This window comes from Propithecus coquereli, unplaced genomic scaffold (assembly GCF_000956105.1).
Source record: "Propithecus coquereli isolate 6110/MARCELLA unplaced genomic scaffold, Pcoq_1.0 Scaffold540, whole genome shotgun sequence".
NCBI classification, from domain to species: Eukaryota; Metazoa; Chordata; class Mammalia; order Primates; family Indriidae; genus Propithecus; species Propithecus coquereli.
The window spans coordinates 739212-745070 of NW_012151286.1; positions in this window are offsets into that span (position 1 = coordinate 739212).

The following is a 5859-nucleotide window of genomic DNA, read 5'->3' on the forward strand; positions in this document are numbered from 1 at the left end:
GCTCATATGGATGTGCAACTTGTGTGATATATTGACTTAGGGTAAGAGGATTGAGAGTGCAGGCTCTGGAACCTGACTGCATAGATTTGAGTCTTGTCTCTACCACTTCCTAGCTGTGTGACCTTGGGCAGGTTGCTTAACCTCTCTGTGCTTCAATTTTCTCCTTTGTAAAAGGAGGCTTTTAGTAACTAGCATCTCCCCTTCTTGAAGATTTGCCATGACTACAAAATGAGTTAATATATGTCAACTATTAAAAACAGTGCCTTCCATATGAAGTGCTACAAATAAATGTTAGGTCTGATAATTTTGTTAATACTTACAGGACCCTCTCACTGTGGGAAAATAGCACAATAGTTAAGAGTATAGACTCAACGGCAAGATTGACTGCAGCCTAGGTTCAAACCCCAGGACTCCCACTGGCCCCTTGATCTTGGGCAAGTTTTGTAACTTCTTTAGTCTTTATCCATAAAATGTCTTGATAATAATACCTACTTCATAGGGTGAGAATTAGCTTACTGTGTCTAAAGTATTAATATTTAGAAGGATACTTGCACTTAAGTTAGCTAGTAATTTTCTTTTTATCTGCTGCCTAATATTTCAAAGAATGACTGTAATACAGTTTTTTCTTTTTTGAGACCAGTTCTTACTGTGTTGTTCAGACTGGCCTTGAACTCCTGGGTTCAAAGGATCTTCCTGCCTCACAGTCTTCCAAGTAGCTGGGGCTACAGGCCCACACCACTGCACCCCGCTTAACACAGTTCAGTTTTAAAAGCCATTTTCCTATAATAGACATTTAAGCCAAACCCATCTCCTTTCCCACGCGGGTTTCTCTGTCCAGCACTGGAATTGCTGGGGCAATGAAAACGTATATTTCAATTTCTCAATATTTTTTAGATCCACGTAGATATAGACTTACTATGGTATATATTAGCCGGGTTTTTTCACTTAACTAGAGAATGTAATTTCCAAATATCATTAAATATTCTATAGCATTTTCTTCATCCATGTTTTGATAAACATTTTATTAAAGAAAATTTCAAACATTTACAAAGGTAGAGAGAAAAGTGAAATATGCCCCCATGTACCCATCTGCCAAGCTTCAACAAACAGCACTCTGCTATATCTTGCACAGCATTTTTAATGATGGCATAATATGCATTGTAAGCATGTGCCATCATTTCTTTTTTTTTGAGACAGAATTTTGCTCTGTCGCCCTGGGTAGCATGCAGTGGTGACATCACAGCTCACTGCAACCTCAAACTCCTGGGCTCAAGCGATCCTCCTGCCTCAGCCTCCCAAGTAGCTGGGACTACAGGCATGCGCCACCAAGCCCGGCTAATTTTTCTATTTTTAGTAGATACGGGGTCTCGCTCTTGCGGAGGCTGGTCTCAAACTCCTGAGCTCAAGCAGTCCTCCCACCTCGGCCTCCCAGAGTGCTAGTATTGCAGGTGTGATCTACCATGCCCGGCCTTGTGCCGTCATTTCTTGAGCCTTATTGTTCCTTATTGTTGGAAAGTTAAGATTGTTCATTTTTTCCCTTTGACAGTAGGATTTAAGCGTCTCACCATTGGTAACGAGAGTACCGGAGTGTTTTGCCATTCTGTGTGAGGTTTTGCCCTACTCCCTACTTAGCCCAGGGCTGTCCCTCTTCTGCCCCCAAACACCCTCTCTCCCACCACAGTGTTGTAGGGAGTTGTCTTATGTCCGGGTTTCTCAGATGCAGAGCAGGAGATGTGACTCACTGAAGGAGGGAGGGAAGCAGAATACAGAAGGGGAAGCCTCGGCCTCATCCATCCACCCAGGCTGCTCTGGAGCAAAGCTCATATCACAGAATTGTCCTGCTGCCAGGCAGAGAGGTGTTCTTTTCTGTTGCCAGGCACCGGCTGCTCCAGGGGTGGCGTGTAACCTGCCAGGCATCCTTGAGGGGGTGCACCGGCAGCAGCTGGGGTAGCGACAGCTGGCCAGGGGATCTCAAACACCCACCTGCCCACGTCCTGCATGGTGAGACCCTTGCTGACAACCTATTTATGAGCGAGGTTTCCTGAGAAGCATCCGTGAGGTGAAGGCATCTTTAGAGCTCTTGGATGAAACTGGGAGATTGGGGCTTGGAGAGACAGGCAGCAGGAAATGAATCTGTTTTCTTTTCATATCTGGCTGCAAAGCCCACAAACGCCCAAGCTCAGGCTAGATATGGAATGAGATGAAAGATTGGGCCACATCATGGCCCAAGTGGAATTTTAATAAGAAACAAACAAAAAAATCAGTCAATAGAGAGGCAGCAGGAGACAAAGGGGAGGGCAGAGGGGAGATGTTCCCAAGCTGTGGCAGATTTATGGGCCTTCGGAGCCACCGAGGAGGGAGGGGGTGGATGGTTAGCGTCTGGGATGGAGCTACTGTTTGCAGGAAGGTGCAGGCAGCAGGAGGCCGGGAGAGGACAGCAGACATTGCGTCACCCTGGCTGCTCACACCCCAGACACATTTCATTTTTCTGGAATGTGGGCTATCAAAATCAAAATCTTTAAAAATCTGGGTTTCCAGGAACACCAGGCCAGTGTTCCCACGAGGCCCCAGTGGGACCGTCTCAGCAATGGCCATCCCCTTTAAAGCGGGGATGGCCCACCATTTACTAACACGTGCGTCACACCTGCCACTTTGCTCTTTGCAAGACCTGGCTGGCCCTGCAGGGGGCTGTGGCTTCCCACCCACCAAGGCTTCTGAGAAGTCCAACTTCATTGTCTTCTTTTTTTATCCGCAATCATCGTTTGGGGTTCCATTCTCTACCTCCAACAATTGGTCTCATGTTCAGAAAAGTGAGCGTATTGGGGGGTAGTGGAGGGGGAAGAGCGGCCGAGAGGGAAGGATGTAAGCCCTGGAACTGCACTGTCTGGGTTCGGATCCTGGCTCCGGCACTAGCTGTGTGAGCTTGGTAAGTTGCTCAATCCCCCTAGGCGTCTCAGTTTTCTCATCTATAAAATGGGGATGATGAAATGAATAAATACATGTAAAACTCTTAGCATTTATGAGAGGCTCAGTAAGCGGTAGCTACGATTGTGGTTGCTAGCCCTGGACACCAGTGTCACCGGGCCCCTTGCTGCACAAGGCCACTCACAGGCCTGGGCTTCCACTGGCCATCAGCCACAGCCACTCCTGGCAGGCCACACAGGTGCCCTCCCAGCTCCCTCACCCCTGACCACAAGCCTCCCTGAGGGGGCCCTGCCTTCTCCCCCAAGGCCCCAGCAGTAGGTGCCTGTGTCACTGGACATTCTTGCACCGCCTCTGCCCGAGGACTCCCTCCAGACCCTTCTCTCCACCTCTACCCCTGACCTGTGGTCCTCCGGATCTCAACTCCCATCAGAGCCACGTGCCTCCGCACCTCCCTCCCCAGCATGAGAAACCACCATCTGTCCTGTCTCCCTGCCTCTGAACACCCTGGGGGGAGGGTGATAAAAATGCCAATCCCTGGGCCAAAAAATGTGAATTCCCCCATGCCATGAATCAGAGCTTCTGACCTCAGGACTAGCAGTTCACACACACAAACTCACACACATACACACACACACACACACACACACACACGTGTGCGCGCTCTGAGTTTCTGAAGTAAAATTACATTTACATTCAGAAAAATGCACAAATCTTAACTGTACGGTTTGTTGAGTTTTGACAAATGTACACCCCACGTAACCCATACCTCAGCCAAGATATAGAACATGTCATCGCCTAGAAATTTCCCTCGTTCCGCCGGCCATTCAATACCCCACCACTCCCCCACCAGGCAACCACTGCTGTGATTTCAATCCCATATTCGTTTTGTCTGTTTATGAACTTCATGTAAATGGAATCGTACTGTGTGTACTTCTTTGTTCTAGCTTCTTTTATTCAGCCCAGTATTTCGAAATGCATCCATACTGTTGCATGTATCCGTAGCTCGTTCCTTTATATTTTTAGGCAGTATCCCATCGTATGCATCTTCCGTAGTTTGTCCATTCTGCTTTGACGGATATTTAGGTTGTTGCCAGTTTGGAGCTATCATGAATAAAGCCACTATGAACATTCTTGTGCAAGTCTTAGCACAAGATTAAAATTCGTGGAATTTTCCTTTTATTTCTCTTGGGTAGATACCAAGGAGTGGAATCACAGGGGCTTTATTAGAATCTGCCAAACTGTTTTCTGAAGTGATTTAGCATTTTACACCCTCCGCTGGCAGAATATGAGAGTTCCAGTTGCTACACATTCCTGCCAGCTTTTGGTGTTGTCAGGCTTTTAAATTGTGGATGTGAATCGTAGCCATTCTAGTGGTATCTCATTGTGGGTTTAATTTAGATTTCCCTGGTGACTAATGACTACTGTTGACTATTTTTCATGTGTTCATTGGTATTTTTATATCCTCTTACGTGAAGTGCCTATTCAAATCTTTTGCCCATTTAAAAATTGGTTGTCTTTTTAATTATTAATCTGCAGAACTTCCTTACATATTGTGAATATGTGCATGTATGTGTATTGAGAAAATGTCCTTTAAATCTATAGCTTTCCTTTTCATTTTTTTCAGGTTATGACACTGGCACGCTGCCCACCGTGCCAGAGGGCTGCCTCTTTTCATTTTCTTAATGGCATCTTTTAATGGTCTGAGATTATCATTGTTGACGAAGACCAGTTTACTGTTTCGTCTCTGTTGCTCAGTGCTATTACAGTTTTCTAAGAATATTTGCTCACTGAAAATTTACATTTTTAACAAACTTCTCAGGTAATTCTGTTGTGCACTAAAATTTAAGATCCACTGGCCTCAGATAATGGTGCATCATTGGGTTTTTCCCCCCTGCTGGCTCCATTTCCCCTAACACACATGTGTAAGTACACACACACACACACACACACACACAAACACACACACATACACATACCTGCCACATGGAACAAGGAACCCAGAGCTTAAGAACCCAAGCCATGGTGGGTCCAAGACAATAGGTTTACCCTACTATCTGTCCCTTCTTCTTCTCGGTGATAAGAACCCAACAAGTATCTGGGACATGGACATCCAGCTAAGACTACATTTCCCAGTCTACCTTGCAGCCAGGAGTGGCCATGTGACTACGTTTTACCCAGTGATTGGTAAGTAGAAGTGGATGTAAAACTTTAGGAATGTATCCTTAAAGGGGATGGGGAGCTGCTTCGGATCTCTGCCTTTCTTCCTACTGGGTGGAACGTGAGCATAATGGCTGGAGCTTAAGCAATCGTCTTGGAGACTGAGGCGGTCTGAGATTCAGAAGGCAAATGACTTGCCAACCATCCCAGACAGGTCACAGGCAGACTTTTTGCCTGGGGCAAGTGGTGCAGGGAGACCTGGGAATGAAGCACCTCAGAAGGCAAAGGTGAAATCCTGTTTCCCCCAATCAGAGTGAGGTGTGCCTGCAGGACTAGGGTAAGGCAAGTGAGGTGCCTCGGGTGCAACACTTACTGGGGTGCTTCCTCCTGGTGGCCGCCCCTGCACTTGCACAGCCCTGAGAGTGAGCACCATTTTAATTGTAAACACCCTCGAAGACTTTCTTGTCTCACCTTAGTGCCTGCGTGGAGTGTGAGGCTCAAGTTTTTCTCTTTCAACAGCAGCCCCTCATTCCCCAATATGAAGCCTAAAAACAGAGCGGTATAGTGGCAAGACCCTGGTCTGCGGAGTTAGACCAGCCTGAGTTCAAATCCTTCTTTGTTGGGGCCAGGCGCAGTGGCTGACGCCTGTAATCCTAGCTCTCTGGGAGGCCGAGGCGGGCGGATTGTTTGAGCTCAAGAGTTCGAAACCAGCCTGAGCAAGAGCAAGACCCCGTCTCTACTAAAAATAGAAAATAAATTAATCAGCCAACTAAAAAT